This window comes from Colias philodice, chromosome 13 (assembly GCF_061535455.1).
Source record: "Colias philodice isolate Cphi_HAF_F1 chromosome 13, ilColPhil1 Martin Lab GWU primary, whole genome shotgun sequence".
Lineage (NCBI taxonomy): Eukaryota > Metazoa > Arthropoda > Insecta > Lepidoptera > Pieridae > Colias > Colias philodice.
This window is the reverse complement of record NC_143098.1, coordinates 4,073,027-4,097,310: the sequence shown is the minus strand read 5'-3', so window position 1 is coordinate 4,097,310 and position 24,284 is coordinate 4,073,027. Positions and strand designations below refer to the sequence as shown.

Below are 24,284 nucleotides of genomic sequence, written 5' to 3'. Positions count from 1 at the left end.
GTCCCATTAACTTGTGTAGGTATTTTATTTATCATCACACCTTGAAAGTCTAGCAAGTAGGTAAAATAATACTTTGTAGGTACCTATAGGCCTTTAATTGGAAGACATCGTGTGATGATGTTGCGACCCGTCCAACAGGTTTTTTGTATCGTTATTATTGTCTAATATTTTTAATATTGATGTTTAGAAGCAACAACATTTTTTTTTTCACTTTACGAGTAATTGTTAACTTCCAGTTTTATAAAAGTGAGTAAATTGACTAGTATAAAAACTTAACCTTGATGTTGTAGAAGTAGGTAAACAAGTGACGTATGCAGGAAGTTAACTAGGCCTTTTTTTATACAAAACTAGCTTACCGCCCGCGGCCTCGCCCGCTTTGTCTAAAACCTAATAAATTATATACAAAAACCTTCCTCTTGAATCACTTTATCTATTAAGAAAAACCGCATCAAAATCCGTTGCGTAGTTTTAAAAGCATACAAAGGGACATAGGGACAGAGAAAGCGACTTTGTTTTATACTATTATATGTAGTGATTATTGGAGTGTTTGTTAAATATTTATTGAAAATGTGATTGAAAAATAAATAAAATAAAATACCGACTAAGAGCGAGTCTTACTTGCACACCTAGGGTTCCGAACAAACCTATTTTTTATTGTTATACCCACATAGGTTTAAATTTATGCTTTTAGCAATTTTTCCTTTATATATACTAATATTATAAAGTTGAAGAGTTTGTTTGTTTGTTTGAACGCGCTAATCCTGGTCCGATTTCGATAATGGGCTATCCATCACCGAAAATTCTTTCGGTGATGGAATCATGGATAGCCCATTTCTCGAGGAAGTGGGGCAACGCGGGTGAAACCGCGGAGCGCAGCTAGTCTATGATAAAGACGATGCTTTGTACCAAATTGCAATATTCTGTGTTCAAGGGACCTTGAAGAATCCTCTTGCGAATGTCGAAAATTTAAAATAACATAAAAACGGGACAATAGGCTTGAGTATTTGATATAAATTTTAGATTGCTAGCCTCAACCTAGCACCTCCACGCGTTCATGAGAAAAATTGTCCTCACAGACAGACAGACGGACGGATAACAAAGTGATCCTGATATGGTTCCGTATTTTCCTTTTGTGTTTCGGAACCCTAAAGACATGGTTTGATCACGATCCGAGGTATACATAATATATATTAGTATGATTCAAAAAGGAATGCTTACATAAAGACATAAAATTACTTAGGTACCTACTGACGAATGGTGTTTTTTTATATTTCGTATCTAATTTGCTACTTTTTTCATCAAACCGCGTTCATAACCAGTTTCAATTTGACATTGAACTCGGTTAAATTTTTAATGAAACAGCTTGTCGCTAGATGTGCGTCCGTATGTATCTTAATAAATAATAATACCACAGTATTACAATAATTGTAATACTGTGATAATACATACCTTGATACCTATAATAAGTAGAAAAATAAAACAACTATTATTTTATGAAGTTAAGTTTGAATGAGTTTATTGAGTTTGTTTTAGCCTTTTAGGGCAACGGCTTTCTTTACAGTTTTCAGTATTTATGTATGTATATGTATAGTGAATAGTGCTTTAAAATTGATAAAGGAATTAATTATTATGAATATAACTTTATTTTCCTTTAGACTTCTACAGTCTACTAGAATCGTTTGATTAGAAGTTTGAGATATGAAAGAAGAATAATTGCCGGTTTAAATTTTGTCCAGTTCTGAACATTTGAAGGCGGTTTAGTTTTTGTAAAAAAATATTTATTACATATGTAGAAAAAACCAATGATGGTATTGGTGACCTACCTGTCAGCAACAATAATTTGATATAAATTAAAAAGTTATTTTGATTCAAATTTTTATAAATGGAGAGACAGGGAAATTGTATAATGTTGGACGGGTTGCATTGATGAGACAAACAGGTACGGGGTACCTAATTGTAATTGATCAACTAAATATTCGTAAAATAACAATTTGAAAATAAAATTAAGGACACACCTAGTGTTCGCTAGTCCTAGCTGAATACCAACAAAATATACGTTAAGAGCCACCTATAAATTGTCAATTAAAAATATAAATATTATGTAGATTAAACCTGCAGCAATATAATCTATTGCGCTGTCATTGCGCGCCTACCTCAATAGGAAGCTTGATGCTGACGGCCCACGGTAATAGGAAAGAAGAATCGTAATTCGTAACATCACGATTCATGACAATGAAGCGGTGTGTCGGTGAACGACGCGTTGTGTCAGGGCCGGTGTGTCCCTGACCTCGGTCAATGGCTACGTTTGAAGGTGCCCTCTGTATATAATGCGCGCCAAATCATTGTTTGCCGATTACTTGGCATCCGATGAACCCGACTTGAAATTTTGGTAGTTCAAATTACAATATCAATGTTGTTTAAACCACCAGGAAAATATCGCCATATACCTATTGTACGTATCTTATTTATATACAAGGATTAAATGAAACACAATGTTGCATTGCAAAGTTATTATTATACCTACCTACTCGTACATTATAATTGCAATTTGCACATGGGTACGTTATAATGGGAAAGGATTGAATTACTTTTTGTAATGTATGCACCTAGGTAGGTATATTGCTCATATATATACAAACTTCTGTCTTCTTGGTAAGTATGACAGTATGCATTGATACGTCTGTGATTGATACATAGTACAATTATTGTAGTTATATGTAAGGTTATAAATGATTTATTTTTATCGAGCCAATTTTAATATTTTGTGTTTTTAATCAAACAGAATCCTTATAGTACAGTCCCCAATTGAAATAAAATGCATTTCCGTGGGACTCACCTCCGTCATACGGACTACTGATATCCACTTAATCGGCATTGTGATCGGCATGTTTTTCTGAACACAAAAAGTGCGGTACTGCGGTGCGGTAGTCACTTCCTAGGGGTATGGAGGGGGGAGCTATGACGTAGCAAAGGTGGCCGTCGGGCCGTTCTATTGTGCGGTATATCTAAGTAGATAACTACTGGACCGATTTACTTAAAAAAGGTGTCAATTGAAAGATAATTAAATAAACATTATTTGATTCCTAAGATTCATTAATGTAAAACTAGTACCAACTGAAAGTTGCTATGTGCTAAGAGCCACCTTCCAGGCATTTTAGTGGCAGAATGCAAACGTAGAAAGACCCACGCTTTCTGAACCCATATAGACTCTAGCTGAAAGGTTGAGGACAAAAAACTGTTGCCGATTACTTCATCAGTAAAGTCAGTTTATCGAAGTGATATTATCATGACAATGTAAAGCTAGTTGCAGTTCATCCCGTTGTGTATGTAGTGACATGAAACAAAAATGCTTGGAAGGGATATGCCACGTCCGATACAAATGTTTTAACCAGTCTTATTATGTAGAAGATATTGATCAAAATAATGACGATGATAATTAGATAAAAACATTTTTTATTTTTAGCCTTGTATTGAGTTTACTAAAAACCATTATAATTAATCTTAACTTAATCCAAGTAAAGTGCGCTGTCCTATGCTATTTAATTTATTATGCTGATCACATTAAAAAAAAACACTGAAAATACTATCTATGTAATACGTTTCTGCTCACATATCAGGAAATTAAAATAAATAAAATTGACGTAACTACTTTTTATTCAGAATTATATTATTTTACACAGCTTTCCGCCAGCGGCTTCGCCCGCATAGTCAAAGAAACACACGCATAGTTCCCGTTTCCATGGAATTTCCGGGATAAAACGAACCCTTTAACCTTCTTCATGTCTCAAGCTATCTCTGTTCCAAATTTGAATTATATTCATACAGTACTTTTTGAGTTTAGCCCGGACAGACATAAAGACAAACAGACAAAAATTCTAAAAACTATAATTTTGGCTTCGGTATATATTGTAGATCACACCCCAAGTATTCTTTTTAAACAAATATTCAATGTACAGTTTTAACTTTCCTACGATTTTATTAAATTTAAAGATAATTTCAAGATGATTCATACCAAAAAAGGGCTAATTTGGCGCTACCGACGCTCAATTAATAGGCTGTAGTTTCGTTGTTTACTGCTCGATTGTCATTATTGAAGGTTCATTAGAAAGGTGATAAAAGTAGCTATATGTTTTATAATAAGCTAAATTCTCATAATTCTAACGGTTACCGAGATTTTTACATTTAAAAAAATATATATTTCATAAAATGTGGATTTTTGAAAATATTTCAGTTGGTACTAGTTTTACATTAATGAATCTTAGGAATCAAATAATGTTTATTTAATTATCTTTCAATTGACACCTTTTTTAAGTAAATCGGTCCAGTAGTTATCTAGATATACCGCACAATAGAACGGCCCGACGGCCACCTTTGCTACGTCATAGCTCCCCCCTCCATACCCCTAGGAAGTGACTACCGCACTTTTTGTGTTCAGAAAAACATGCCGATTAAGTGGATATCAGCAGTCCGTATGACGGAGGTGAGTCCCACGAAAATCGTTATTTGAAGACTTTTTTACAAATGGGTCTCACACTATTATTGAAGATTGGTAATTTTGCTTTATACCTACGCACCCTGAAGTGTATTCATATTATCCCTCATTCGAAATTCTCCAATGAACTAGCACTTTAAGTACATATAATTATAGATTTGTATATATTATATAACAGATTACAGACTACAGGGCATTCTATTTCCAAATGGAACTTCTGTCAATGACCTTACACTGCTGCACTGGTGTCCTTAATTCTTGGATCAAAGCATAAACATATAGGTATTCATTACTTAACTTGTACATCACTATCACTACATAGTATAAAACAAAGTCGCTTTCTCTGTCCTTATGTCCCTTTGTATGCTTAAATCTTTAAAACTACGCAACGGATTTTTATGCGGTTTTTTTAATAGATAGAGTGATTCAAGAGGAAAGTTTTAGTATATAATTTATTAGGTTTTAGAAAAAGCGGGCGAAGCCGCGGGCGGTAAGCTAGTTTAATATAAGATAGCTAATTGGGAATTTTAGTTGTATTACCTTTACCTAATAAAGAAAAAAAATATTTTTTAATTTCTCAAGTAACTAAGTACCTAGGTATTCTTCTTGTTTAGATGTTTCTTCGATTTTCCTAGATAAGTAATTATTATTTCTAGCAAAAGGGCATGAAAACTTTTCAATATTTTTGATTTTGAATTATAGATTTGTTTGTCACTTTGATTGCAAATTTTCATTAAAACCTAAAGAAAATAGTGCGATAGAAACGATAATTGTAAATTAATTAAGTAAGTACCTACTAACTAGATATACGTATTACTTAGATACCTATTAAACCTTTATTATAATTATATTATAACCACAAAATTTTACTTGATTTCAATATTAAAAAACTTAATGTCAACTTATACTTAGAATTAAAACTGCATACTTTTAACGAAAAGAAAAAATACAAAATTGTAATCATGCCGTAGAGGAACAATGATTCCATTCTAAAAGATGGCGAGAGAACGCAAGCAGCATGCCCAATTAGCGTAAACCTGTTCTTAACATTGTTCTCAAATTGACTCAGGTAAAGGAATAGGTCACCTTAGAATTCGAAACCATTTCATAATGTTACACCGAAGGTCAATTGGACTGTACCTAATAACGTTATTGGACCACCCAAAAAAGCATCGTGTACAAAATTGTTTTAGATAGGTATAATCTGGCAGACATAAAATTAATGTAGCTCAGTGGAGGATATGAAAAATAATTTAATTCATTTTACGTAACGATATAATTTCCAATAACTTTAAATCTATAGACTTTACTTAGTGGTAATCTTACCCAGAATTCCATTCCAGAATCTTAATAAAAATCGAGAAGAAGTTTAGAAGCAATGGTTTGTAGTTGGACTCAAAATATGGCTAGGTATACCTACAAGAAAATGAAAACTTTTTGTTCAGTAATATTATTTTCTCTATATACTTAGCATATAAAATTCTCGTCATCACAATGTTAGTTACCACTTACCACGCTCCTCCGAAGTCCAACACGGCAACTCCTCATGAAATTTTGTGTGCATATTATAGGTAGGTATATCGGCACATCTGCATCGGGTACGTCTGAGAATCTGGCATCTGATAGAAGTAAGGCAAAACACCATTCGCCATGATAGCTAGTGATTTATAATATGTATATATAAAAATGCATAAAAATATAAATTTTCAGTTTCACACTACAACATCTGCCATCCAGCTGGTTTGGATGTAGGTGTGTTTATATTATCCGCATGTAAACCTCTATTGTTCATGTACTGTTAAAGTTTGAGTTTTATCAAGGCCATGATACCTATAAGTTCACGATCATTGCTTCCTATATTGCAAATGTTTGGCTCCCGACCATTCGATTTGGCTTCTAGCCAATATAAGTTCACCCAAGAACTACTATGTATAATTTGCATGCTATTATTAAAACGTCATATACTCGCATCCATTTGTTACACTATTATATACGAAGTATATATACGACACTATTATATACGAATACTTCGTATTTTAATATTTAACTATTAAAATACGAAGTACGTACTAACGTTCAGTTGATTCTAGATAATACTTAAAAATATAGAGATCTACAGTAAATTATAATGTAGACCTACGTTACGTACCTACGGTACGCGAAATTACGTATTTAGAAAATCTTCAAGCAGAAATGCGAACGATCGTGGCTTCCACAACTATAAATGTAGATTTTATTCAAAAAATTACAATAGCTATTGCATTTTAAGTACAATACAAATTTTGTACGCATTTAATAATATAAAGAGCTATCTATGGATCGGAATGCCAACCATATCCAGATCCTACTTCCTACTAATATTATAAATGCGAAAGTTTGTGAGGCTGGATGGATGGATGTCTCTCACGCAAATACACTACTGAACCAATTACAATGAAATTTGGTATGTAGATAGCTGAAGATCCAGAATAAGATATAGGCTTTTTATCCCGGAAATCCCACAGGAACGGGAACTATGCGGGTTTCGGGCGGAAATCTAGTAATATACTATTTACCACTATCAAATTCTATGTAACTCTACCTACCTGCAGGTCTTCAAATTTTGTTTTCTAAAAGTATTTACTGTGATTTTTCTGTACATAATTGATGACAAACACATGCATATTTTCATCATAACTATTGTGATATTGGTTACATAGATAGTTTTAAATATAATAATACTAAGTATGTTAGTATGTATAAATTAATATTATATAGCTAAGTGCTTTTACATTTTTACTGGTGTTATGAACCTACTAATGTGCTAATGCGCATTAGACGTTTTGTTTTCTTCATATACCTACCTAGTATTATGAATTAAGAGCCTACCTAGCTGTTATAATCGATGTTCTTTTATAAGTATAAATACTAATAATTAATGTATTCTAGGAAATTTTCTTCTCATAAATAATGCAATTGCCATAACAATTATCTATCTAGGTACCTACCTCGCGGTACGGTCGCGGAAGAATTCCAACCAATACCCGCGGCCCAAGCGGCTCGACGGAACACAGTGGGGTTTTAGTCGGTAAGAATCCGACATAACCCATGGCTCCTTCCCCGGGGGCAGTGGGTATATCTTTGGAAGATCCCCACTATAAAAAAAGGTACCTACCTATTAGATTCAGAGGGACGACATAAGATTATACCTATTGTGAAAGGTTAAGTATCAACTTCAATAATGATTAGGAAGTCTATAACATACCGACTGCAATTAAAAGAGCAAGTCATGTATCATAGCATTATTTATAAATATATATTTTTTGTGTCGTAAAAAAGAAGTTGGCTCAGTTTATGTATCTTTAAATAGATAAATAGGGCGGTATCAATAACAACATTATATTAATGTCATCAAATACGATTAAATTGTTAGTAGAGATTACAGGAACTGACTTATGTTATTGATCGAGGTAATATTCCGTACAAGTATAACCGGTGCGCATGCATGGCGGACAAAGATGGCGGCCGGTTGTGGCGCTCGATGCGATAGATGCTTGGATAGATGCATTAACAGGGTTGCCAGACTAAATATGTACTCCTGAAATTTCCCAAAAAAAAAAATGGTACGGAATATAAGTCCTAATCTTGACTTAAAAATGATAAAGTTACCTACTTGAAGTCAAGGAGAGAATGAATGATATACATATCATGCAAGTCACATGTTTTATTTCAAGTGACATAATATTATTTTGCTTCTCATAATGAATGTGCTTCAACATCTACAACGACATAATATTCGTATAACGATAAAACGCTAAAGAAATCTACCCGTACCCAAACATGAAAGATTTACCATAACTTTGGAGGTACCGTTCAGGATGGCATCCCAATGCATTAGAGGGGGACGGGGTGCGCAGAGACGGCCCATTAAATGACACCAAGGCCGTGGCAGAGGTCGACGACCGCACAATGTCACCTCTACATTGCAGCGACAACTGTTCCGCGCCCCGCCCACTTACCTCTCCCCCGCGCACACCTGCTTATCTTTCTGTTCCGTAAACTATCTAGACATTATAGTTATAAGCTGCATTTTGTTTATGTAGCATGCAATACAACATAATGATAATAAAATCTGAGCGAAGCAAAGTTCATTTCAAATGTCTTCCTATATAGTAATTAATATTTAATTAATAATTAATTAATATTTTAATCAAGACGAACCAAAATGATTAATTATTTGTTTTTCTGAGGTTTAAGTCGAAATTACAAAATGTGAAGAGAGCTCTGATAAGACCTATTAAATATCAGACTTAAATTAGATATCAGTGTCATTATACATTTTATTTTAAATACTAGATTTCCGCCCGCGGCTTCGCCCGCGTTTTCAAAGGAAAACCCGCATAGTTCCCGTTCCCGTGGGATTTCCGGGATAAAACCTATCCTATGTGTTAATCCAAGTTACCCTCTATATGTGTGCTAAATTTCATTGTAATCGGTTCAGTAGTTTTTACGTGAAAGAGTAACAAACATGCATACATCCATACATCCATACATCCATAAATCCTTACAAACTTTCGCCTTTATAATAGTATTAAGATTAAGATGAAAGTGAACGTTTTATCAAAATCGGTTCATCCATTTATTTGATATAGGGGTAAAAGTAGGAATAAATAAATGAATTTTATCTGAGGAAAATTCGTATAAGTCAGGAAAATTTTTCCAAGTCCGGAAAATTTCCATACGCCAGGAAAAATTCTATACGTCGGGAAAATTTATACAGATGAGGAAAATTCGTTTAAGTCAGGAAAATTTTTCTAAGTCCGGAAAATTTCCATACGCCAGGAAAATTTCTATACGCCAGGAAAATTTCTTTAAGTCAGGAAAATTTAAACAGATGAGGAAAATTCGTATAAGTCAGGAAAATTTTTCTAAGTCCTGAAAATTTCCATACGCCACGAAAATTTCTTTAAGTCGGGAAAATTTAAACAGATGAGGAAAATTCGTATAAGTCAGGAAAATTTTTCTAAGTCCTGAAAATTTCCATACGCCAGGAAAATTTCTATACGTCAGGAAAATTTCTATACGTCAGGAAAATTTATATAAGCCAGGAAAATTTCTATACGTCAGGAAAAATTTCTATAAGGTGGAAAAGGATAGGTTAGGTTAGGTTAGGTTAGGTTAGGTTAGGAAAATTTTTCGAAGTCCGGAAAATTTCCATACGCCAGGAATATTTCTATACGTCAGGAAAATTTATATAAGCCAGGAAAATTTCTATACGTCAGGAAAATTTTCTATAAGGTGGAAAAGGATAGGTTAGGTTAGGTGAGGAAAATTTTTCGAAGTCCGGAAAATTTCCATACGCCAGGAAAATTTCTATACGTCCGGAAAATTTATATAAGCCAGGAAAATTTCTATACGTCAGGAAAAATTTATATAAGGTGGAAAAGGATAGGTTAGGTTAGGTTAGGTTAGGTTAGGAAAATTTTTGTAAGTCCGGAAAATTCTCATACGCCAGGAAAATTTCTATACGTCCGGAAAATTTATATAAGCCAGGAAAATTTCTATACGTCAGGAAAAATTTCTATAAGGTGGAAAAGGATAGATTAGGTTAGGTTAGGAAAATTTTTCTTAGTCTGGAAAATTTTTATACGCCAGGAAAATTTCTATACGTCAGGAAAAATTTCTATAAGGTGGAAAAGGATAGGTTAGGTTAGGTTAGGTTAGGAAAATTTTTCGAAGTCCGGAAAATTTCCATACGCCAGGAAAATTTCTATACGTCAGGAAAAATTTCTATAAGGTGGAAAAGGATAGGTTAGGTTAGGTTAGGTTAGGAAAATTTTTCGAAGTCCGGAAAATTTCCATACGCCAGGAAAATTTCTATACGTCCGGAAAATTTATACATATAAGGCAGGAAAATTTCTATACGTCAGGAAAAATTTCTATAAGGTGGAAAAGGATAGGTTAGGTTAGGTTAGGTTAGGTTAGGTTAGGTTAGGAAAATTTTTCTAAGTCCGGAAAATTTACTATTTTTCGATAATATATTACCCATGTTTTATACCTTACCTAACAAAGTAAATTTTCCGGACTTAGAAAAATTTTCCTAACCTAACCTAACCTAACCTAACCTAACCTAACCTAACCTAACCTAACCTAACCTAACCTAACCTAACCTAACCTAACCTAACCTTTTCCACCTTATAGAAATTTTTCCTGACGTATAGAAATTTTCCTGGCTTATATAAATTTTCCTGACGTATAGAAATTTTCCTGGTGTATGGAAATTTTCCGGACTTAGAAAAATTTTCCTAACCTAACCTAACCTTACCTAACCTAACCTATCCTTTTCCACCTTATAGAAATTTTTCCTGACGTATAGAAATTTTCCTGGCTTTTCTAAATATTTCCGGACGTATAGAAATTTTCCTGGCGTATGGGATTTTTCCGGACTTACAAAAATTTTCCTATCCTAACCTAACCTAACCTAACCTAACCTAACCTAACCTAACCTAACCTAACCTATCCTTTTCCACCTTATAGAAATTTTTCCTGACGTATAAAAATTTTCCTGGCTTATATAAATTTTCCGGACGTATAGAAATTTTCCTGGCGTATGGAAATTTTCCGGACTTAGAAAAATTTTCCTAACCTAACCTAACCTAACCTATCCTTTTCCACCTTATAGAAAATTTTCCTGACGTATAGAAATTTTCCTGGCTTATATAAATTTTCCTGACGTATAGAAATATTCCTGGCGTATGGAAATTTTCCGGACTTCGAAAAATTTTCCTAACTTAACCTAACCTAACCTAGCCTAACCTAACCTATCCTTTTAAACCTTATAGAAAATTTTCCTGCCGTATAGAAATTTTCCTGGCTTATATAAATTTTCCTGACGTATAGAAATTTTCCTGGCGTATAGAAATTTTCCGGACTTAGAAAAATTTTCCTAACCTAACCTAACCTAACCTAACCTAACCTAACCTATCCTTTTCCACCTTATAGAAATTTTTCCTGACGTATAGAAATTTTCCTGGCTTATATAAATTTTCCTGACGTATAGAAATTTTCCTGACGTATAGAAATTTTCCTGGCGTATGGAAATTTTCCGGACTTAGAAAAATTTTCCTGACGTTTACGAATTTTCCTCATCTGTATAAATTTTCCTGACGTATAGAATTTTTCCTGGCGTATGGAAATTTTCCGGACTTGGAAAAATTTTCCTGACTTATACGAATTTTCCTCAGATAAAATTCATTTATTTATTCCTACTTTTACCCCTATATCAAATAAATGGATGAACCGATTTTGATAAAACGTTCACTTTCATCTTAATCTTAATCTTAATACTATTATAAAGGCGAAAGTTTGTAAGGATTTATGGATGTATGGATGTATGGATGTATGGATGTATGGATGTTTGTTACTCTTTCACGTAAAAACTACTGAACCGATTACAATGAAATTTAGCACACATATAGAGGGTAACTTGGATTAACACATAGGATAGGTTTTATCCCGGAAATCCCACGGGAACGGGAACTATGCGGGTTTTCCTTTGAAAACGCGGGCGAAGCCGCGGGCGGAAATCTGGTTTAATATATATGACTTAGATTCGACAACTTTAATTTTTTTCATTCCCACTTTTACCCCTATAGGTAGGTATAATAAATGGATGAACCGATTTTGATACACTTTATCTAAGAACCAGCGTCGGAAAATATGCTGCCTAACAAAAAACCGCATCTAATTCGGATTACCTGTTAGCGAGCTACGGTGGAACAAACAGATACACACACACAGACACACATAGCGGTCAAACACTTATCACTCATCTTTTTGCGTCGGGGCTTAAAAATATATGTAATACGACATAATTTAAAGGACATTTTATGTATAAAATTTACCTAAAAATAAGCATAATTTTAATTTGCCCCTCCCCCCATACTACCTCAGCTTACCCTCTCACCCCCACCCCCACCACCAGAAATAACTGTAGCGTATAACAGATAACTTACGTTTTATCGTACACTGTATAATAGTGTAACATAGAATGCCTTAGCAAATGTTCGCCGTGAATACTTAAATGGTCATAACTTTTTTATTTATAAACCGATTGACATGAAATAAACACTAAATGTTAAATGAAGATTACCAAAATATATTAGTGAAAACCGCATTTAAATCGGATAAGCCGTTTCTGAGATTAGCGTGTTCAAACATACAGACAAACAGACAAACGGACAAACAGACAAACAGACAAAAAAAATTTTTACGACAGTTTTGGGTTTGGGATCGATTTAGTAATAACCCCTGCTAAATTTTATTTACATATTTTCATTGTACAGACACCACTTTTCTAGAATTTTATTATATGTATTGATTGATGATGATTATACGAGTTGGGAAAACCAATTGGTTTTAATTTTCCGGTTTAGTGTAAAAAGCTCTTTGGCAAATATTATTTGGTATTTTTATCAACGATGATAACATACGGGATAGTGAAAACAGATTTATACAAGCTTCTTGTCCCAGCTTTGCCTGTGTTGACCCAATACAAAGAAAATGAGTAGCTGTACATCCTTTTTAACTCGGTTGATCGTAAAGGATTTTTTAATCGATTAAAGTTTTTGAGTAGGTACTAGGTATTGCTACATAATATGTATAGTGTATACAAAAATACAAATCTACCTATATTTATTACGTTATGACTCATGTAATAGTTAATTAGTGTAATTAGTAAATATTGTATCTATAGCATGAGCTATAGATGCACCATGAGGTGCTGATTTAGTAAATGAAGAACTGTATCGGTTGTAGAGATTAGAAGTTAGAACTACACAAATGTACCTAACCATTTAAAGTTTCATTTTTTATATATTTTGTCGTTTTTGTTGTGTGTTTTACATATTTTATGTATAGATATTATTAACATTAAACGATAATAAATGGAGTATTTTATTATTGATAGACAGCATTTTCATTTTTTCTTGATTGGCTTCTTCTCTAGAGAGATGACTTTTAGACTAATCACCAGACATTATTGATTATTCGAATGCAAAAAAACAATAAAAATAACGCAAGAGTTCGATTCTCTATTATAGATTCACATTAATTATAAGGAGGGATAAAGGAAACTGGAGCTCATTAGATATTTTGATTCATCATTTTCACACACTTTTTTATTAGTAAAATATACTTACACTAGTTGTGGCCGTGCCCCGCGGTTTTATCTGCATTCTGCAATGCTTGGCAGGGCATAGGCATCCTATTGGTTTTGGCGTGATATGTTTCATCTATAGCTACTAAAATCTATGCTCAATAGAATTTCATACAGCCTTCAACTAAACAAACTCTTAAATTTATTACATTCAATGATATTATCTATACATACAATTGATTACATTAGTGAATTATTAATGTATAGTTCCTTTACAATTGATTTTTTATACACTTCAAACTGAAGAAATCTTTTTAATTTATGATAAAATAACTCTATATATTATACCCAAGGGGTCTTGCTTTAGGTAACCTGTAACTGTATTATATAAATATTAATTAATATGTGGAGGTACAATTGTTACAACAAATGTTTGTTTTATAAGTAATGACTAATAGGTTGAATGTTGATAGCATAATGTTTTTATAATAGTGTTAGGTACATTGTATTATATTTTGTTTGTATTGTAATATCAGGTGGTGATCTAGTGAGCCTTTATAGGTATTTAGACAAATACGGACGTGTAATGATTGTTGCTCAACAGTAAAGGAAATTTACGCTATGCGAAGGTAAAATTTTCCAACGGGAGTTTTTATATAGTATACCTACCTAGTTAGTTTCTGTGATCTGTGTATAGGTAGTACCTAGTAGTACAGTAAAGAAAACTTTTATCACCTTGGTTTATATAATGAATAGTACCTACATCTATATGTAGGTAAGTACTATTAATAATTAAAATATAATTAATAAATATAGATTTAACACAAATTAATATTTTTTTACAAAAAACAAAATCTCAAAATTGATTAGTGTGCAGTGGTAACTCGTATCCGTTTTAATCTTGGGTTAAAATTAAAAATAATCTAGGCAACCAATATTAACTATATAATTAGATTGTCACAATCGATCTTTTTATATACAACGGTTAGCTCCTGTTCTGTGCTGAATATATAGACTATCTTGACCGGTTGTAGAGATTAGCTTTTTCTTTTTCACCACTATTTTATGTCTTTTAAGTTAGGTATAATTTGAGAATTCTTTTCTAAGAAATACCTTCTACAAGCACAGTTACCCAAGTCCCTCTAAAGTTAGTTCCATGAGCTTACTTAATACCACTTAACCTACTTATATAAAACCCCTGTAAAATAGATGCTATAAATTATTACCTAGGGGCTAGGTTATACTTCTTCTCTGAAGGCAAAGGCACAGAAAAATAACTAGTAGCTAGCGCAATAGGTAGGAAGTTACTGCTAAAAAAAACTATCAAATAATTAAGGTATCTTAGAAGTAATAAATAACATTCATTAGAACGTATATTCAAACATATTTTTTTATAATTTTGTCATGTTTGATGTGCCAATTTTAGTGACATTTTTGACTAATAATATTTCAGGAAGATTTCAGGTACGTAAGTAGGGACTATCAGAGGTTGACCAAATTATATTATTGAACTGGGCGGAACAATGAATGAAATTCCATTAATCTCATACATATTTTACTAAGAAAAATATTTCGAAACTTGAGTTTTTGTGGTAGGTATATCAACTATACAGGACGTCGTTTTATATTATTTTCATTCTGTCTTGAGATACGCGTGTGCAAGAACGTAGTTTCTGTTGTAAAGTGGTATTTAAAATTTAATTTTAAAAATATTTTTTTGAGTGGATTTGAACCTGGACTTTGTGGCTTCTCAGTCCGCGGTACCGCGCGCGACGCCAAACAAGCTAAGAATCACTACGTGAATTGAGTCATCCGCTCCTTGTTTCGTCCTATCTACGTATCGCCAGTATTCGCAACCTTCGGCATGAACTCGTGTAAGCGTTGTAACGAGACTGTTTCTGACGGTACCGCTTGCTCCAGCTGTCGGTGTACTTACCACTTTCAATGTGCGGGATATTCAGAAATCGGTTGGCGGAGGCTTGGGAATGAGCGTCAAACCTCTTGGCTTTGTCAGGATTGTAAAAATTCCTTGTCATCTGGATGTACCACAAAAAACTTGGAAGACTTAAGTTCTTATCAATTATCATTAAGGAGAATTGAAGATATGTTGTCGCCGCTTTCTTCACTTCCAGAACAAGTTGAAAAGCTTCGTTATGATTTAAATGAACTAACTTCTACTTTCAACACCAGTGTTATTGAAGATATTTATAAAAGACTAGAGGACATCGATTCGAAGTTAAAAATAACTGACAAAGTCAAAGAGAATATGCAAAAAATTCAATCACAAGTGCTTACTTTGGAGAACAAATTTAAGGCTTATGAAATCGAAGCTTCTAACAGAAAAGAGGATTACGCACGCCTTCAGAAGGCTATTGCTGCATTGGAACTCGAGCAACGACGTACTCAACAAAAGAACCGATTCTTAAACGTCGAAATAGTTGGCTTACCGGAAAAACCCAATGAAAACCTCGTCGAAGAATTTTTACGCTTAGCAGCTGCCTTAGACTGTAATCTGAAAAAAGAGGACTTAGATTTTATTACCAGAATCCAACCTTTACAGGGTAAACACGGAGCTTCTAAAAAGATCGTGGCGAAATTAAATAATAAAATGAGCAAGGATGTTTTAATAGCCAATTTTAAAAAATGCAACAAGAACAAAGGAATAACGTCGCACGACCTTGGTTTTGGTGGTAACTCTGTAAAGATTTTCATTAATGAACATCTTACTATCGCGAACAAAATCTTGTTAAATACCTGTAAACAACGTGCAAAAGAGCGTAATATAAAATTCGTGTGGGTTAAAAATTGCGTAATTTACTTACGCGCCAGTGAAAAGTCCCCAGCAAAATCTATAACATCGGAAGATGACCTAAATCTTTTTTTAGAGACTTTAAAATAATTCTTTTGCTTATTGCTCGGATCGAGTCATTATTAAATAGCCTTCTATATTATGAGCCACATCACATTAGTTTATTTTCATATACATTCTACACATACATTACAAATTCTTCACATACACTATACACCCTTTATTTACAGATGAATGCACTTTTTAAATCATTTTATATTATCTTACAAATATCAATGAACGTTCTTGTAATAATAGGTTTATCACCCCTGACTTCTTTAAAAAGTGAACGCACAGTAACGATATCGAACAAAATTTTTTTACATACCCTCAGTTACAATATTTTTTTGTGTCCAATGTTCTTTGTGTATAATGAATTTACTTGTTTGTCATGCATTAATAGAATATTATATTATTTGATACGTAACCGCAATTATAATATGAGTAATTATGTTATAGAAATATTTTCTCGATAATTTTATCTCAGACGAAATTATATCCTGTATTTTTAAATAATACCTATAGTTAAATATATATATACATTTCTTTCTTTTTAAATAATGACAACATACAATACTTTAAATATTTACTACCAAAATGCACGCGGGTTACGCACAAAATTACCAATCTTCTATAAAAATGTTGAAAAAAATAATTACGACATAATTATTATTACTGAAAGTTGGTTATGTAAGGGAATATTGGATACGGAACTTTGTGATAGGCGTTACGATGTATTTAGATGCGACAGAATAACCAAAAAGAAAGGCGGGGGTGTTATGATATGTATAAAAAAAACATTTTTGAGTCATAACTTGCATAACGTTCCTGATGACCTTGAAAGTGTTTGGTTAACGATACCAGGGAATGTTTTTAAATTTAGGACACATGATGCAATGAATTTACATGTTATTGCACTTTATCTACCCCCTAACTCAGACGCACATAATACCTTAAAAATATTTAATCAAGCTTTACGTAATATTTACGATCGGCATCCGAATGACCTATTTCTTATTATGGGCGATTTTAACTTACCTTTTATTTTATGGTCGACTAACAACACGTATAAAATTAACAAATACTGTAATTCAAATTTACTAGAATCTGCATTAGATCTGCTCGATATTATAAATTTATTAGGGGCCCAGCAGTTTAACGTCACACAGAACCACTGTGGCAATACTCTTGATCTTGTCTTCTCGAATGTTTCTGTCGACTGCACGGCATGTTCCGATGCACTCGTTAATATCGATAAATTTCATAGCCCATTGATTATTTGTGTAAAAGATATATGTTTTAAAGAATTGCGACCTGTGTTTCCTAAGATGAGGAAATTTTATAGAGCAGACTATGATGCCATAAATTCTGAATTGAATAAAATAAATTGGTATGAACTTTTATCAATAGGTTCTTTGGACGAATGCGTAGACATATTTTACAGCAAGATAAATACCCTAATCGATACTTTTGTCCCATGCATAAAGATATCTTCTCGACGCCATTACCCTAAGTGGTACACGCCGGCTCTCATTAATGCAATTAAAGAGAAATCTAAATTTCACAGTCGATGGAAAATTTTCAAAAACCCTAATGACTACGCATCCTTTTCTTTACTGAGAAAAAGAGTTAAAAACTTATAGACTACAAGCCCGCATAGGACAAAAATATGGGTCAAATGAACCACCAGGGGACATATCTATAACGATAGCAGAGCAAAAAATAATAAGATTCATCACTATGCCGTCACTTGTAAGCTGTCCAACTGAGTGCAGATGAGAATTGAAAAGTACAGGTAGACTCGGTAAATTTTGGTCATATATTTTTGTACGGCATTCTTAACCATCGATAGATCCATTAAAAATAATAAGAAACCGCTCAGTGCCGTACAAAAATGGTGGTCCACCAAGTCGGAATTTTTATTTAATTTCCGAGAGTTACCGGGGGTAAATTTGGTCATTTGACCATGTACGGCATCTGTGTCATACTATTGCTATACTGCTTTTAATCCATTATTCCGCAACGCCGTACAAAAATCATGGGGACAAGGGGAAAAATCGAGAGATGCAATCCCCTCTCTTTCCCCACTCCAGGGGGTCATTTGACTAAGTACGGCTTCGGTTCCAAAACATTATCTAGCACTCAAAAGTACTATTAAAAGCAATGCCGTCAAAAAATAATTGTTCTTTTAAATGTATACCAATAATCATCTTAATTTCATCGAATTCTTGATATAAAGAGCTGTAAGGTCATTTGACCCTGTACGGGAACTTTTTTTTTAACATGATATTGTAAAATTCAATTGTTGTATAGTATTGCCGTTCAAAAGAAACCGTTCTAAAAAAAGTTATAGAGAAATGCAAAACCAGAAATTTTGTTAAAGTTTAAACATCGTAGATTAATGAAATATAATAGTTTTCTACACTTTATCCGTTGTTTTAAATAGTATTAACATAGATAAATTAGGAAAAAACGATGCCGTACATTTTTGTGCAGACCACATCTTTTAGGCTGATGAAAGCGACGAAAGCTACAATTTTAAGAGTGCTTTATGGCCATTTGATACAGTACGGCATTAACATATTTTTACCCAACTACGGCAAAGCAAAAGGAGGGTTATGGTTGTTTACAGGTCATGTATGAATGTTCATCTATTCCCTCGTAACTTCTACACTACTTATCAGAATTCGACAAATGACATATCATTAGAGGCGTCTGAATTGTTCACTGGATAACCAACGACCAGCTAGCTAAAGGCTATATGGGGTTTCACAAAATCTAATGTGGCGCCCTCTAGCGGACAAAACATACAGAGTAAAAAAATAAAGTTAAGATAAATATGCAGTGTTTGGTATCATTTGAAAGCGCTTTACTTGTACATTTTGAATATGTATATATTACTAGCATTTGCTTGTGACTTTACCTGTATTCATGGACTGATTGCATATAATTTACATCTTTTCGTTCATAGCTTTTTTATTAGTTCATCAATTTAACGGAGTCCATTCCACCTGACTCCGACTTTCCAAGGTGATAATTAACCACCTCGAGCTTCTTAATATTAATGTATATTTATATTTTATTATAAAAATATAAAGCAAACATTTCGTTATATGGATTTTTTTCTTTTTCAGATTTTTCCCCTTTGAACCAACGAAAATGTACGGCACATGAAAAAATATTATCTATGCATAAAATACTTTAAAAATAAATTTATTTCGTGTTGTGTCAAATGACCCCCTGGAGTGGGGAAAGAGAGGGGATTACAACTCTCGATTTATTCCCCTTGTCCCCATGATTTTTGTACGGCGTTGCGGAATAATGGATTAAAAGCAGTATAGCAATAGTATGACACAGATGCCGTACATGGTCAAATGACCAAATTTACCCCCGGTAACTCTCGGAAATTAAATAAAAATTCCGACTTGGTGGACCACCATTTTTGTACGGCACTGAGCGGTTTCTTATTATTTTTAATGGATCTATCGATGGTTAAGAATGCCGTACAAAAATATATGACCAAAATTTACCGAGTCTACCTGTACTTTTCAATTCTCATCTGCACTCAGTTGGACAGCTTACAAGTGACGGCATAGTGATGAATCTTATTATTTTTTGCTCTGCTATCGTTCTAGATATGTCCCCTGGTGGTTCATTTGACCCATATTTTTGTCCTATGCGGGCTTGTAGTCTATTACAGGACGAATGTCATTCTAACTATTTATCACGTTGTCAAGACAGCATTATTAAAGATCCTAAGGAATTTTGGACGTACATTAACAGCAAACGTAAGAACTCTAATTTACCATCCAACATGAATTATAATGGACGCGTTCTCACAAACGGTAGTGATATTTGTAATGCATTCAACGAATATTTTCATAGCGTGTTTCAAAGGACCATCTCCTCTAGCGTAACGCCTAATGCCTATGATTCTGATGTAACTGACTACTTACACACTATACCTTGTAATGATGGAGAAATAAAAAAACTACTGAAGGATTTAGATGTTAAAAAAGGCGCTGGTTCAGATGGTATACCAGCTATATTCGTAAAGAAATGTCAGTCCGGTCTTCTTTTACCTTTAAAAATATTATTTAAACGTTCAGTCACCGAAGGAGTTTTCCCGAAACGTTGGAAAGAAGCCTTAATTGTACCGATTCATAAAAAGAATTCTAGATTAGAAATAACAAACTATAGGGGTATTTCATTGCTTAACATATTCTCAAAATTGCTTGAAAAACTAGTCTACAAAAGTATTTACACACATGCTCTGAATTACATTCCATATAATCAACACGGTTTTATAAAATCACGTAATGTCTTAACAAATTTATTGGATCTCACCCACTATCTTAACACTAATATGAATGACAACGTACAAGTTGACGTAATTTATACAGACTTTGAGAAGGCATTCGACAGAGTAAATTACGATGTTCTAATAGGCAAGCTTTCAGATGTAAATATCAAAGGAAACCTACTGAGATGGCTAGATTCTTATATAAGAAATCGTTGTCAAGCTGTTGTAGTTGGTGGTTATAGGTCTAACTTTGTAGATATCCCGTCAGGAGTGCCGCAGGGTTCGCACATGGGACCTTTGCTGTACAATATCTATCTTTATGATATAGATAAATGCTTTCATAGTTCTAAATTCCTTTTATATGCGGACGATAAAAAGATATTTACTAAAATAGCTAGTTTAGATGATTGTCTTTCACTTCAAAACGACCTTAATAGATTAACAAATTACTATAACATAAATAAGATATCAGTTAATATTAATAAATGTCAAAAAATAACTTTCTCTAGAAATAAAAAAAATATTATAAATTTTGAATATTCAATCTGCAATGAAAAAATTCCATCCACTAATACAGTAAGAGATTTAGGCGTGATACTGGATGAGAAACTCACGTACAACGACCACATTGACTACGTCACAAAAAAGGCTTTTGCTAATTTAGGTTTTGTTTTGCGCACAGCTGAACCTTTTGACGATATACGATGTTTAAAGGTCTTATACTTTGCATATGTTCGGAGTATCCTTGAGTTTGCATGTGTAATATGGCGACCATTCTACAAATGTTATATCGATAGGCTAGAAAAGATACAAAAAATATTTTTTAAGAAATTAAATTTTAAATCCAAACATTTCCCTGTAAGCTATGAGCAGGCTTGTCTACATTATAATATTAACGCATTATCGGATAGAAGAGATCTAATCGACGTAATGTTTTTGTTTGATATTCTAAATAATAAATTTGACTGTATCTCTATTTTGAATCCTTTAAACTTTCGGGTTCCAAGTCAAGGCACTCGACTAAAAAATTTGTTCTTAGTGCCGTCAACGTCAACAAATTATCTGAAAAACTCTCCATATTTCAGACTCCCTGAAGTATATATGTAATAATAAATTTTGCTCAGCGGATATATTTAGTTTATCACGCCCTAGATTTAAAAGTGCAATTCTTCAAATTATAAATAACTTAAATAAGTAACACACACACACACACATACACACATACACACACACACACACACACGCAGACCCTAACACACACACTCATTTACACACCCACTCTTTCTCTCACATAGTCACCTTAACAGGCTCAATTCATTTCTGTTTTTCTCAACTTTAATGCTATATTGTTGATATTGCTTGTTAACGAGAAGTCACATTTAATTTAATTCATTTATGTTTGTGTTTCATCAAGAATAATTGTATTTTTTGTTAAAGTAAAAGGAAACAATTATTGCCTTTGTAGTTTGCCGTTTTTTGTCACACAATTTTACTATTATCGGTGTGCCTTGTAATTGGCGTTTTTATATGTAATTAGTATAATTTATCTTATCAACAGCTGTAAGGTACCTTTTATGAATAAAATAAATAAAAAATAAAATAAAATAGCTTTGTCCAATGGTCTATTGTGAAAAGGGGAAGGTTGAGAAATGCCGTCTACATAGAATCACAGACTAATAATAATATACTATGTATAAGCAGTAAGAAACGTATTGTTGGTCTCTGTTAAAATCAGAAGTGAAATTAAAAGTTATGAGTGTTATGACTGAATCAATTTATATACAGGGTTACTTGTAAAACACCGGCAACCTCGCAGGACAAGATAGCTAACATCATAAGTAACAACATTTGTTCTACGACTTTTGATAATTTGTTAGATTTTATTTTCATACAAAAATAAATATTCATTTAATTTTCCGTCTGAATATTATAAACTCTACGCCTCCCAAAAATTACGTAAACAAAAAGCGAACGAGAGGGGGAAGGGGGCGTCGCGTCGTCCATCCGATAATGAATAGAACATAGACTTACAAATGTAAGGAGAGTACAATAAAAGTTTAAAAAATCATTTAAAAATAATTTATTGCGTTATGCCAAAAGTCGTAGAACAAATGTTGTTACTTATGATGTTAGCTATCTTGTCCTGCGAGGTTGCTGGTGTTTTACAAGTAACCCTGTATAGGTAGGTACCTATGTATAGGTTGGTGACTAAAGTCTATAGGTACTCAATAGTATTGTATTTTAATGTAATATGTATTAACATAACTATTTGCAGCCATTTCGTAGGTAATTGCCATAATTTATTGGTTTTTAGAAGTCATTAGAGTCATTAGAATCCAAAATCTATATTTAACGAATGATATTAGTTAGAATTGATTTTCATGGTAAAACTATGAAGACATTACTTAATATTTTGATAAATTATTATTCGAGAGATATTTCGCACGTGCAGGTTTTCGCAGAAATATTCGCAAAGGGCTCTCAGTGTCCAATATAATTACGTAATGCGACGCTGCCCACACATTGCATGTCGGATGTGTTTAAAAAAGCTCCGATCTAGTGTTTTAAACTTCTCATCTTATGAAAAATTTACTTAATTTCATACCGGTGCTGAAATTAGAGTTAGATTTCCCTTTCTAATATTAAATTGACATAAAGTTTTTAAATGTACGAAATTCACTTCTATCAAATGCTATGTTGATTTTGAAACGAAACCTGTTTGTCTAAATTTTTTATTGCATACCTAAAAATTACTTCTAGAATTAATTTGAATGAGAATATTTTTTAATATTATAGTTAGAGAAGGTACCTTTACTTTAGAGTAAAACTTGGATGAATTATATAGTTACTTAATTAGACTGAGAGATATTTCTAGTAATTTTATGGTAAGTAACGTTTTGCTGTTTTCTGTTACTAATAAACAATATTATAGGCTAATCGATAAAAAAAGAACAAATTGTCTCCCAATTTAAATAAGTGCTCCATGACATTTCGGGAATGAACTATCATATTTCCTATTAAATCAATTGCTGGTTTTGCTAGCTAAGATTAACATCTATATAGGTAGGTATCTATACTATCTCCAAGTTGAGGTTGGCTACATATAATGAATAAATTCCACTTAATCTTTCAGTGATTTAAAAAAAACAATATTTTTTTTCGGAAAGCATATTTTTCTTATGAATAAAATTATACTATTGAATCAATGCTTCTATGTAATATTATGTTCTTGTGCCTTTTTATCCAAAACAATAATTGATATATTTAAAAAATAGTTTGTAATGTAAGTATAGCACAGCACTTACATACTCTCAGTAGGTACAGTGTTTCTGGTGTTACATAATATGTAATTTATTTTTCAGAAAAATAGTTATAGTTATAGTGAGTATTGAAATAGACCGACCTTCATAACATAATTGCAATTCATACTCAATAATAAACATGAATATTGAGCCTGTTTTATTCTTCAAACGCTTTTCAAATATTGTGAATTTCTCATTTCTCA

At 32.9% G+C, this 24,284-nt stretch overlaps 1 pseudogene; it reads left to right on the top strand.

The window, feature by feature from the left end:
* Positions 1-20,980: 20,980 nt before the first annotated feature.
* LOC149483307 (uncharacterized) lies at positions 20,981-21,977 on the top strand (annotated as a pseudogene).
* The last annotated feature ends 2,307 nt before the right edge of the window (positions 21,978-24,284 follow it).